The following is a 14,623-nucleotide window of genomic DNA, read 5'->3' on the forward strand; positions in this document are numbered from 1 at the left end:
ACAGAGAGAGACACTAAGGTCAATTTAACAATAGCCAATAAACCTATCAGTATGTTTTTAGAGTGTGGGAGGAAACCATAGTACCCGGAGGAAACCCACGCAAACACGGGGAGAACATGCAAACTACACACAGATAAGGCCATGGTCGAGAATCGAACTCATGACCCCAGTGCTGTGAGGCAGAAGTGACTGACAGGGGCAAACGCAGGATTTGTAGAGGGGGGTTTACGTGCCATCCCACCAGTGGGCGTGAGCGTGACCAGTGCCATACCACCAGTGGGCGTGGCTATAATTTAAACAGTGTTTGGCTGCTCTCCAACTCTTCCTATCCCCATAATATACATGGGCAAAGCTGCGTGCACTACTGTTAGGTGCACGCAGCTCTCCCTTTTCAAGCAGAGCTGTGTGAAGCGGGGTCAGGGTCCAGTCACCTCAATTATACAGTGCCCGAATATTGGAGGGGGGGGGGGGGTTCCCAGGCACTAGGAAACCCCCCTCGGTTTGCCTATGACAGAGCCACCGTGTTTCTCTATGTCCACTGTTTGTTGCGCAGTAGTGAAAGGGTCTCGAGGGGAGGGCGTTGAAGGGCAGAATATCGCTTTAGAAGTGCGCCCCTATTCTGACACTCCCACGATATGTGTCCTCATTTGATCCACTGCCAAGTTGGGAGAATTGCACCAACGTTCGCAGAAATATGGCAATGTACATGTAGCAACTTTAAAATGAGACCATTTCTAAAGAAAATTGTTATGATATTCAATGAAAGAATCCACTGCAGCATAGCAATATTTTTTTTCTTCTGGGGTTCGTTCCACTTTAAGTTCATTGACTATACATGCAGCGAGGCATTCAGCCGAAAGGTTTTTTTTTTCTATTCATAAATATCCTTTTTCTAGTGCGTGATAAGGAAGGCGGCTGTGAGAGGGGATCTATATCACGGTCAATAAAAGTGCTTAGGCACAGGACAGATTATTAAGCTCTGCTGGAGAAATTGCACTGCCCTGGGCGCTGTATAAAGCCGGGATGTGAAAGAAAACCGATATTCTTGTAGGGATTTAACTTTCAATATTCTATCTTAATAACATATTAAATATTCTGTAAAACCCAGCAGCGTGAATATGGGATATGTGAGCAATAAGGGGACTTACTACCAATAGGAATACATTCTAGACTGACATTCTGATTCAAGAGATACTTTATATGGTGATCCAATAGGATTAAACAATGAGAGTTGTATAGTACAATGGTTTTGTTAAAATGTATCACTCTCTAGACCTTTAAATGTGTGTCAAATATCACGTGATGCCCGTTCGTGTTTACCAAATACTATTTAATGCTCCTTAACTTTTACTAGGTAGCCCAATGGTATAAATGGTTACCATGTGCCATCTAATGATTCAGTAAGTGCCTTCTAATACCATGTAAATGTTAATTTTGTGCCACCCAAAACCAACCCCCAGATACATCAAACTGGGACAATGAAAGTCAAAGAGAAAAACACAGCTCCCAGCAGTTTAATGGCTGGCGTTAATATCTAGCGTCCATCCACCGAGAGGAGTCGGGAATTGTCTAATGGCTGTTCCTGTTTTCCGGCCCAGCTGAAACTCTAGAACCCATTTATTGGTTTTGGAATATAACTCACTTAGGCTTTAGGACTGCTTCTCTTCATCATATTGGCTTCTACCACCTAGATCTTCCTTCACTTGCTGCTACGCTGCTGTAGGTCAGAGATAAACAGGAGATTTATTGAAGTAGTTCAATATGTACAGACAATCGATGCAGATATCACAAAAACAGGATTGGAACTTAGCAGGTTTGCAAACAGACAAAGCAATGTGATATAATCTGGCACAATGATGACAATGTTTTAGGTTACTCGCAGGATAATAAACCACGGAAATACACTGGCACAAAAAAATAAATGACACGGTATAGAGTCACTGACACAGATGGTGAATGGCGGTGTATGGTAGGAAACACTTGGCACAGTGGATGGATGGCACAGTAAGCTGGTATGCAAGTAAGTGATAATATAGTCCGCTGCTTAAAGGCTGAGCCCAACTAGCAGGGTTTAGTATGCACAGTAGCAGTACTGTACAAGGTCCTGGTCACTCCTGAGACAAGCCTAGAGCCCCTCAGTGTGATGCAGGTGAGTCCAGACTCCGGTAGAACCAGGAGCAAATGCAGGATTTTAAGGGGGGGTTTCATCCCCCGCCCCAAAAAAAATATAGAGAGAGAGAGAGAGCTGCTGCGCATGCGCAGCAACTCCATTTTGGCAATGCTGTACTGTACAGCAGCCGCGGTGCTGTCAAAGAAGCGTCCGCGGACGCTTCTGTGACAGTGCTGCGGCTGCTGTACAGTACAGTGCTGCTGTGTAGGGGCAATGTTTAGTGCCCATTCGTTCGCGGAGGGGAGGGGTTTCTGGAGAACCAGAACCCCCCCTGCGTGCGCCCCTGAGTACGCACACAGTATGGTGAAGATAAGACTACCTGTAGCATGCTGCAGAGAAGGAGTAGTACCTACACAAGCCAAGTAATCAGAGCCAGAAGTCACTGATCTCCTAAACCAGAACTCACAGGCAGGAGAGCCGGTCACAGAACCAAGTAACTAGCGTAGGAAACGCTATCACCAACAATTGATGCATTGACGGGTGGGAACCATTATCTGGGAGATCACCAATCAGGTTAGGGAGAGGACATTCCTCTCCAATGGTGTAGATCACCTGACCGCCTCAGATGTACACAAAGCAGCCATGAAGAATCAGAAACACCAGTGAAAAGCTCTAAAACGGTCTGGCAGAAGACACCATGATCATATATCATCATCATCATTTATTTATTTACACAGATCCAAACAGTTGCACAGTAAAAAGGGACCATCCTTTGGATAAGATATAGACATAGGCAAACTGAGATGGGGGGGGGGGGGGGGTTCCTAGTGCCTGGAAACCCCCTCTAAGCCTGGGGCACTGTATAATTGAGGTGGCTGGACCCTGTCCCCTCTTCACACGGCTCTGCTTGAAAAGGGAGAGCTGTGTGCACCTAACAGTAGTGCACGCAGCATTACCCATGTATATTATGGGGATAGGAAGAGTTGAAGAGCAGCCAAGCACTGTCTAAAATTATAGCCATGCCCCCATGCATGCTGGTCACGCCCACTGGTGGCGTGGTGTGGAAACCCCCCTCTGCAAATCCTGTGTTTGCCCCTGATAGAACACGTTGACAAACAATGAGGGAATCCCGATCAGAATCTCATGACTGCTGACCTAATTGTGTCGGTGAAGGGCTTTGCAACATCGCCCGTGCTACATCAGCAAAGATCGAGTTGAAGACGTGGACAGCCTCAAGTATACTTCTGATCTCTGGCATGTGCTAAGATACTTCACTCTGGCCCTGGGGATTTCGTCTGGCTCAGGATTAGGACAACGGACTCTATCCAAACTTCGTTTTGGACTGGTGTGCCTGAATGTCCCACTGGTGCACATCATGGTGTATTCCTACTCTCCACTGGAGTTGCCTCCACGATCTGGAGGTGCGCCAAGGTGTGAGCATAGAGGTGGGAAAATTTGAGGAAGCGCACTGTGCAAAAGTATAAACGTCACGTCACATATCCAGCCTCAATCGCTTTAGAAACGTCCCTTTCATTAACTAACACTTTTTTCCTTTTTTTCTCCTAAAATGCTGCACAATTTAGTCTCACTGACGGCTTGAAATAATTGCGAGGGTGGTGGGACTCCTGGACGTGTGTTTGAAGATTTGGATTGGACTAAAAAATAAAAATGCCGTCTGAAAGGTGCAAACTGTGCTGCATTATAAGTTAAGGACAAGCCCTGATCCCTCCCAGACCAGGACTGGGAAAAATCTAAACCTCTGGAAAAAGAACTGTACAGCAAATTTTGGGTAGGACCCAGGCAATGCCATTCTCGAGTCCCGTGCCACAAGCGCTGTTCTCAGTAGAGAGAAGTCACAGTCCTGTGCATGTTCAGAAGAGGAGGCCGCGAGAGGGAGCAGGAGCCACAGATTGGGTGGTCCCCAGCATTGTGGGGTCCTCATACCTTCTTGGCCCTATAGCAGCTATACCCCCTGAGCCCACTATACCTCTGTTCTGGATCTTGCACCACAATCCATTTCACTTTGCTGGAAATATAGGAACGTGCTACCAAAAATAAAAAGGATTTTGCTCTTAATAAATGAGACCCACAGAAGGGATTCATCATATATCAGGAAAGAGCAATTTAAACAGCTAAGTCAGGAACGCTCGAAGCTTTTCAATACTCAGGGATATTTTTAAATCTTCAATGACTGATCCTGGGCCTATTATCCAGGTCTTCCCGGGGCAGTACGAGCATTTACCTCCCGCGGCTCTTACAGCTCTCTCTTCATGTCGTTATGATATCTTGACAAGTCATCATCTCCCTTCTCTAAAGTGACAGCTCATGTTCCTACTGCAGAGAGCGCCTTTGTCAGTTCAGCCCTGGATGCCGTTACGTCTGCTTGGAAGGAAGTCTTGATCTTAGTGAACAATTTATCTAAGGCTGAGTGTGGATCAGCTTCCATTATTGCTGAAGAGATTCGCTGCCGATTCCTGTGTTTTCAGAGGCTTATTGCTCAGTGTGCCTTTAATGTGCTGCCTCCTACGACAGCAGATCAGGTGCAGCAGTTTTATTCTATAGAATGCACCCACTCTTTGTGTGTCATTATTCCATCCGGAACTCCTCTCAACCTTTCCGTCAGGCACCGCGTTTGTGCTCCCCTCTTTGGGCTAGATTTACTAAACTGCGGGTTTGAAAAAGTGAAGATGTTGCCTATAGCGACCAATCAGATTATAGCTTTCATTTATTTAGTGCATTCTACAAAATGACAGCTAGAATCTGATTGGTTGCTATAGGCAACACCTCCACGTTTTCAAACCCGCACTTTAGTAAGTATACTCCTTTGTGTTTGTGTTATTCTTTACTAACATGATAAAGTGATAATTTGTAGTTAAAATTAGCAGGCGGTAGTTTCCTTTATTTTTAACTTGGGGGTACTTATACCACAGGAAGATATATCATAGTATGGCAGATATATCTCCATACCAGTGAGCAGCCTGGTTTGAAAGGGACACTATGGGATAGATTTATCAAACCTTCCATAAAGGAACAGTGCAGGATTTGCCCATAGCAACCAATCAGATTCTAGCTATCATTTATCTAATACATTATAGAATCTGATAGCTAGAATCTGATGGTTGCTATGGGCAACACCTCCACATTCTAGAATCTGACAGATAGAATCTGATTGGTTGCTATGGGCAAATCCTGCACTGTTCCTTCATAGGAGGTTTGATAAATCTACCCCATCTCAATCTATCTCAGATGTGACCCCAGCTGTAAAGAAGTAAAACATACTTGCATAGTCCCCTGAAATTTCCGGGAGGTTGCTAAATTTCGGGGAGTCCTCCCAAACTCCCGAAAGAATAGGCATTCTCCTGGGTCGTGGTGGAGGTGGGGCTTAATAATATTATTTTGCATAATCAAGCCACCCCCCCGCTATGCAATGCCATGACTTTTGGCATATCATAGCAGAGGACGGGTCCGTGGTGACGCAATGGCGACACAGCGCCCCCTCATACACTTATCACATGACCTCCTCTCCTGGAGGGCACGTTTTGCAAGTGGGCAAGTATGAGGAACAAGCCCATGGAGAGCGGCCATCTTTCTGAACAAGCCAGGCGGGGGCAGGGACGTTTCCAAATGCTTGGTTTCAGAAAACACTACAATCAGAATAAAAATAGAGAAGTACAATGTATATAAATGTAATAACGTATGTTAAGTAAAAAAATAAGGCACAAAGTAAGCTGCACATTAAAAAAAAACACATTAATATTAATCACCATTAAATAAATTATTCTTGACCATCTTACCAGAATAATGTTACACCTTGTAAAGTAATACAGCAATTAGTGTTACAGATACTCATCTGGTCACATCACTCTCAGCAGCTAGACACTGCAGAATATCACAGTTGACTACATTTTACTTTTCTCTAAAGTCGCGGAGACACTAGAGCCAAAACTGTGAACAATCACAGGGGCCATTTTGTTGAAGACAACATTCATTAAAACATAGCCGGATCCCTACAAAAATGGGTCTTATATTGCAGTGAGCTCTATGAAGAAACAACAGTAGAACCAGCAATCAGGGACCGCGACATACTCACTTGTTGAAGTAGAGAGGGGCCGCAGCATTGTCCATCCCCTTACGGTGGAACACTACTGGCGTGAATCTTGTGCTTGATGACACCACAGAGACCTAACCGGCAAGGTACCTAATTGTGTAAATATTCATAGCACAAGTTATCTAATCCTTTACCTATTGAGTGCAACAGAGAGTAATTCACTCACATCAGTCCCTGCCTCATTGGAGCTTACAATCTAAATCCCCTAACACACACAGACCTGTATGTACAACATACATATAAGGCAGGGGAGAGATAGCAACTTTAGGCCAGAGGGACAAACACAACCAAGTGGCTCGGGGTTTTCTGAATGTCAGGGAGACTCCCTGAAATAGGGGTGATCTCCCTCACTCCCTGAAGAGTCTGGCATTCTCCCTGATGCTGAGCCAGTACAAGACGTGGTTGGCTTCGCCATCTGTGGCATGATGACACAGTTCAGAAATGGTGTCCTATGTCCATGTATTGATGCCTATGGAGGTGGCCATTTTCATGGAGACCAAGATTTAATCAATGACTGACAGGTAAGACCACATGACTTTAGTAATGAAGACAGAAATGTAAAAGACACTACAGTCTCTAGAGATTCATTACCTGCTTTTCTTTAACGCATAGTTGCCTACTCTCCTGGAATGTCCTGGAGACTCCCGCATTTCTGGGAGACCTCCCGGGAGAGCGGGGCAACCTCCTGGTTGCAGGGGACGGGGCTTAATTACGCAAATATTGTGTCATCTTAGCCCCAAAATTGTGACAATCGTTTAGGGGTTGGGGCCATAATGGATGCAATTTGTCAAGCCCCGCCCCACATGCCCACCTCCCCCGGGATCTCCCTGAAGCCAACGAGGAAAAGGTGGCAAGTATGAATGTAATATTTCTTTATGCCTCTGTGATGTCACCCTTTCCTAACGGATTAATAGTCTGCAGTCACGTGAGTATTGGCCATTGGTTAACCTCCAGTGTCATGTGACATCAAGACCCCAGATTCTGGCAAAAAGACATGAACAACATAGTAAATTACACTGTATATGACTTTGTTTCCCCCAGGGAGCCAACTATGTGTAGGAGACAGGACGCTGCCAGCGGCCTAATTAGTCTTTGTCTCCTATAGACATTTATCTGCCTCATATTACGGCATCTCGCCCCAGTCTATAACAATAGAGAGTGCCTGAATCCGGCTTGTTTACCCAGTCAGCAAAGTGATAAGAGAATAAATAGTAGATCCCACTAATGAGCCGTTCATACAGCGAGCTTCCTGCTGTACATCTATACATAGAGAATACCAATCTGTGTTATCTGTATCCTGTAAACTTCATTGTTGACGCAACTCAGTGTCTCTAATGTGGGGGGTTCTACTTAAGGAATATGAAGAAAGATGTGTGTTTTATTCTTTAAACTTACAAGACGCCAGTCAATTATCCAACACCGCGGCAGCTCAAACGATTATATATATATATATATATATATATATATATATATATATATAAAGTATATATTATCTGTTTCCTTTCTGGACTGCTCAGCCTAGAGGGAACATTATTATTATTATCATCTTTAACTTATAAGGCGCCGTTCTGACATATACAGTACTGTACAATACACAGACAGCATCTATCCATAATACATTACATAATACCTGTAAAACAATTGATTACAAAAAACAGATATCTACTGATTAAACAAATGCTACACAGATAACTTGGTAATGCAGATCAAGTTATAAAGGGGAAGACACAAATAGGGAGGTGGGGGAGTGGGGGTGATATTATTATTAATATTCTTTATATATAGGGTGCCACATGCACAGTACAGAGGTGATGGTGAGTTAGGAGGGGGGCTGATAGGCGTGAAAAAAATAAACGGCACGCTTGAAGACTGGGAGTGTAGAAGCTAACCTGGGGTGTGGGAGATCTAACCTGGGGTGTGGGAGACCTAACCTGGGGTGTGGGAGACCTAACCTGGGGTGCGGGAGATCTAACCTGGGGTATGAGAGATCTAGCCTGGGGTGGGGTGGTGTGGGAGATCTAACCTGAGGTGTGGGAGATCTAACCTGGGGTGTGAGAGATCTAGCCTGGGGTGGGGTGGTGTTAGAGATCTAACCCGGGGTGTGGGAGATCTAACCTGAGGTGTGGGAGATCTAACCTGGGGTGTGGGAGATGGTTCCACAGGTGAGGAGCAGCCTGGACAAAGTCCTGGTGGCGGGAGTGGGAACAGGTCATCAGTGGTAGTGAGGCGGGATCGAACCCAAACGGTTCGCACTCACTGACCTCAGTTATTCAGGAGTCGGAACGATATCGCATTAGTGTGTACGCTGCATTGATGAACAATTATCATTCCAAAGCTCATGGCTTCTGCCTAAGACCCAGAGGACACTGAGTGGCCCTGATTAATCTAACCCATCTTTATTCGGGTTTGTTTCGACGGGGTAAAACGAGGCCTAAACCAGTATCTTGCCCAGTCCCCCGGGGTCTTAGTAAGTCTCTGCCTGGAGTTAGAACCAGAGTAACTGAAAAGGTGACTGGGAATATAAACTTACAGATAGAACAGCGGACAACATTGTTTCTGTCATGAGAAATTGATTGATATTTCCTGCGTAATTGATTTTATTAAGGGAAAATTCAATTTATTACATGCTTGCCAACTTTTCCTCGTTGGCTTCAGGGAAATCCCGGGGGAGGTGGGTACATTTGCTCACGGTACATTTACTGATCACCCTCAGCGCTACTTATCTCTATCTACAGCAGGAAAGATCTAACTTCATTAACTAAAAGCCGTAGACCCTCCATGTTGGATCTCCCCAGCTGTGGAGAGGGGAGGTACCACCACCAAAGTACTATTATGGGAAGGGAGCAGATTTATTCAATTTATAAAATAAAATTGAAACTCTTATAATGGCCAATAAGGTTGTATCATGTGATGGGAGCATGTATTATATGGGCATCGTTATGTCTTACTAATGTCAGTTATAGGGATAAGTGCCTAATATTATAGGCCTGGACATTTTGTCGCTGTACGGCAACCAAACTATTTTTTTTTTTGTAAATAACTACAATGTTCTGATAGTAATGGACCTAATTAGCAGTACATTTAAAGGTCTAGAAATACATTGTAAAGAGTGGTAGATAAATCAGTTAAATCAGATTTATTAAATTACAGGAAGTGATATAAGTTGAGAGAAAGTAGATGAGAAGATAAAAAGGTCTTGGTGACAGAGGACTATATGAGCAGACAGGTGATAAATATCCTGTGGATGTTTCCTCTTTATGGAATGTTGAGCTGAGTGAGGTCATGATGTGACATCATAATGGTCACTGCTAGATCACTGCTTCAAGACTCCATCCACTGTCACACACAGCCAGGACACTGACCCAGCAGCAGCAGACATCACCAGCTCTCCTGCACATACATCAGCAGACATCACCAGCGGTCCTGCACATACATCAGCAGACGTCACCAGCTGTCCTGCACATACATCAGCAGACGTCACCAGCTGTCCTGCACATACATCAGCAGACGTCACCAGCGGTCCTGCACATACATCAGCAGACATCACCAGCGGTCCTGCACATACATCAGCAGACGTCACCAGCTGTCCTGCACATACATCAGCAGACGTCACCAGCTGTCCTGCACATACATCAGCAGACGTCACCAGCTGTCCTGCACATACATCAGCAGACGTCACCAGCGGTCCTGCACATACATCAGCAGACATCACCAGCGGTCCTGCACATACATCAGCAGACGTCACCAGCTGTCCTGCACATACATCAGCAGACGTCACCAGCTGTCCTGCACATACATCAGCAGAAATCACCAGCTGTCCTGTACATACATCCTCTGCACCTCGCCACCCTCTGATATATGCTTCATCTTGCCGAAGGAGGCCTGCATTAGGTAAGTATATTGTCCAATAATCTATACCTCATTTGGATTTTGCGTGATCAACAAACATTTCACGTTCACACGATCAAAACACGTTTCACTATCGCGTGATTAGCAAACATTCTACGTGTGCTCAACAAACATTTCACCATCACTTGACCAACAAACATTTCACCTTCACACGATCAAAACACGTTTCACCTTTGCGTGATCAACAAACATTTCACATTCACATGATCAAAACATGTTTCACCTTTGCATGATCAGCAAACATTTCACTACCTCATGATCAACACGCATTTCACCTTAGCGTTAGCCACAAACATTTCACCATCACGTGATCAACAAACATTTCACCTTCACGCGATCCAAAACACGTTTCACCTTCGCATGATCAGCAAACATTTCACCACCTCATGATCAACACGCATTTCACCTTTGCGTAATCCACAAACATTTCACCATCACGTGACCAATAAACATTTCACCTTCACGTGATCAAAACACGTTTCACCTTTGCGTGATCAACAAACATTTCACGTTCACGTAATTAACAAACATTCCACCTTCGCATGATCAGCAAACATTTCACCTTCGCATGATCAGCAAACATTTCACATTCACGTGATCAAGACACATTTCATCTTTGCGTGATCAAGACACATTTCACATTCGTGTGCTCAACAATCATTTCACCTTCGTATGATTAACACACATTTCACCTTCGTGTGATCAACAAACATTTCACCATCCCGTGATCAACATATTTTTCACCTTCCTCTGCTCAACAAACATTTCACCATTGCGCGATCAACAAACATTTCACGTTCACGTAAATAACAAACATTTCCCCTCCTCATGATCAGCAGACATTTCACCTTCACATGATTCACAAACATTTCACCTTCGCATGATTCACAAACATTTCACCTTCGCATGATCCACAAACATTTCACCTTCGCATGATCCACAAACATTTCACCTTCGTGTGATCAAAATACATTTCACCTTCGCGTGATCCACAATTATTTCACCTTCGCATGATCCACAAACATTTCACCTTCGCATGATCCACAATCATTTCACCTTCGCATGATCCACAAACATTTCACCTTAGCGTGATCCACAAACATTTCACCTTCACATGATTCACAAACATTTCACCTTCGCATGATCCACAAACGTTTCACATTCACGTGATCAAGACACATTTCACATTCGTGTGCTAAACAATCATTTCACCTTCGCATGATCAACACACATTTCACCTTTGCATGATTAACACACATTTCACCTTTGCGTGATCCACAAACATTTCACCATTACGTGACCACCAAACATTTCACCTTCACACGATCAAAACACATTTCACCTTCGCGTGATCAACAAACATTTCACCATCCCGTGATCAACATATTTTTCACCTTCCTCTGCTCAACAAACATTTCACCATTGCGTGATCAACAAACATTTCACGTTCACGTAAATACCAAACATTTCACCTCCTCATGATCCACAAACATTTCACCTTCGCGTGATCCACAAACATTTCACCTTCGCGTGATCCACAAACATTTCACCTTTGTGTCAGTGTGTCATTGTTCTGGGACCACAAGTGTCAGTGTACCACTGTTCTGGGACCACAAGTGTCAGTGTACCACTGTTCTGGGACCACAAGTGTCAGTGTGTCATTGTTCTGGGACCACGAGTGTCAGTGTGTCATTGTTCTGGTACCACAAGTGTCAGTATGTCATTGTTCTGGGATCACAAGTGTCAGTGTGTCATTGTTCTGGGGCCACAAGTGTCAGTGTGTCATTGTTCTGGGACCACAAGTGTCAGTGTTTCATTGTTCTGGGACCACAAGTGTCAGTGTACCACTGTTCTGGGACCACAAGTGTCAGTGTGTCATTGTTCTGGGACCACGAGTGTCAGTGTGTCATTGTTCTGGGACCCCGAGTGTCGGTGTGTTATTGTTCTGGTACCACAAGTGTCAGTGTGTCATTGTTCTGGTACCACAAGTGTCAGTGTGTCATTGTTCTGGGATCACAAGTGTCAGTGTGTCATTGTTCTGGGACCACAAGTGTCAGTGTGTCATTGTTCTGGGACCACAAGTGTCAGTGTACCACTGTTCTGGGACCACAAGTGTCAGTGTGTCATTGTTCTGGGACCACAAGTGTCAGTGTACCACTGTTCTGGGATCACAAGTGTCAATGTGTCATTGTTCTGGGATCACAAGTGTCAGTGTGTCATTGTTCTGTGCCCCCCAAGTGTCAGTGTGTCATTTTTCTGGGACCACAATTGTCAGTGTGTCATTGTTCTGGGACCCCAAGTGTCAGTGTGTCATTGTTCTGGAACCACAAGTGTCAGTGTGTTATTGTTCTGGGAACCCAAGTGTCAGTGTGTCATTGTTCTGGGACCCCGAGTGTCAGTGTGTCATTGTTCTGGGACCCCAAATGTCAGTGTGTCATTGTTCTGGGACCACAAGTGTCAGTGTGTCATTGTTCTGGGACCACAAGTGTCATTGTGTCCTTGTTCTGGGACCCCAAGTGTCAGTGTGTCATTGTTCTGGGACCACAAGTGTCAGTGTGTCCTTGTTCTGGGACCACTTAGTGTCAGTGTGTCATTGTTCTGGGACCACGAGTATCAGTGTGTCATTGTTCTGGGACCACGAGTGTCAGTGTGTCATTGTTCTGGGACCACAAGTGTCAGTGTGTCATTGTTTTGGGACCCCAAGTGTCAGTGTGTCCTTGTTCTGGGACCACAAGTGTCAGTGTGTCATTGTTCTGGGACCACAAGTGTCAGTGTGTCATTGTTCTGGGACCACGAGTGTCAGTGTGCCATTGTTCTGGGACCACAAGTGTCAGTGTGTCATTGTTCTGGGACCACAAGTGTCAGTGTGTCATTGTTCTGGGACCCCAAATGTCAGTGTGTCATTGTTCTGGGACCACAAGTGTCAGTGTGTCATTGTTCTGGGACCACAATTGTCAGTGTGTCATTGTTCTGGGACCCCAAGTGTCAGTGTGTCATTGTTCTGGAACCACAAGTGTCAGTGTGTTATTGTTCTGGGACCCCAAGTGTCAGTGTGTCATTGTTCTGGGACCCCGAGTGTCAGTGTGTCATTGTTCTGGGACCCCAAATGTCAGTGTGTCATTGTTCTGGGACCACAAGTGTCAGTGTGTCATTGTTCTGGGACCACGAGTGTCATTGTGTCATTGTTCTGGGACCCCAAGTGTCAGTGTGTCCTTGTTCTGGGACCCCAAGTGTCAGTGTGTCATTGTTCTGGGACCACAAGTGTCAGTGTGTCCTTGTTCTGGGACCACTTAGTGTCAGTGTGTCATTGTTCTGGGACCACGAGTGTCAGTGAGTCATTGTTCTGGGACCACAAGTGTCAGTGTGTCATTGTTCTGGGGCCACAAGTGTCAGTGTGTCATTGTTTTGGGACCCCAAGTGTCAGTGTGTCCTTGTTCTGGGACCACAAGTGTCAGTGTGTCATTGTTCTGGGACCACAGGTGTCAGTGTGTCATTGTTTTGGGACCCCAAGTGTCAGTGTGTCCTTGTTTTGGGACCCCAAGTGTCAGTGTGTCCTTGTTCTGGGACCACAAGTGTCAGTGTGTCATTGTTCTGAGACCACAAGTGTCAGTGTGTCATTGTTCTGGGACCACAAGTGTCAGTGTGTCATTGTTTTGGGACCCCAAGTGTCAGTGTGTCCTTGTTTTGGGACCCCAAGTGTCAGTGTGTCCTTGTTCTGGGACCACAAGTGTCAGTGTGTCATTGTTCTGAGACCACAAGTGTCAGTGTGTCATTGTTCTGGGACCACAAGTGTCAGTGTGTCATTGTTCTGGGATCCCAACAAGGGGCCGAATTACAGCCATCACAGGGGGTGCAAAGACTATGAGGCCCAGAGGGGAGATGAGCGCGACGATGCTTGTTTATCCGCTACGTGGCCCCTGCGAATATTCAGAAGCCCCAGGGGAACGGAAATGCATCGTTGGACCCTCATCCCCACATTTTACTAGGGGGCTGTAGGGGGGACAGAGAGTTCTGATGCTGAACAGAGGAGTTTGCCTTGGAGAAAGTGTGAGAGTGCTGAGTGTATATATAGCGTGTGCTCCCTACAGATCTCCATCCATCACACTGCAGGAGATATCTTTAACCTTTTACATTAAGATCCTTTTAGCATCTATTTGATTAAAAGTGAAAATAAAATCTACAAACCCCTGTGAAGGACGTCTTTGTTTGGAGAGAACGTTAGCACTGAATGTACCGTAATAGTGGCCACAGACGTCAATGGCGGTTCAAACGTCAGAAGGAGGAGGTGAGAGATTTTATGGTGGAAAAGGCAATACTGTAACATATATTTATGTACATGTATTTACACCATTATACCCAGAGCATGAAGTAATAAAATCTTGGTTAAACATAGTATTAAGGTCATGTTATAATGTGGGGGCGTGTGGAAGGGACACAGCAGCAGCTCTTAGATGGGTCTTTGCAGAGGGATCACATTAGCTGCAGAAATACACAAG

This window comes from Mixophyes fleayi, chromosome 10 (assembly GCF_038048845.1).
Source record: "Mixophyes fleayi isolate aMixFle1 chromosome 10, aMixFle1.hap1, whole genome shotgun sequence".
NCBI lineage: Eukaryota > Metazoa > Chordata > Amphibia > Anura > Limnodynastidae > Mixophyes > Mixophyes fleayi.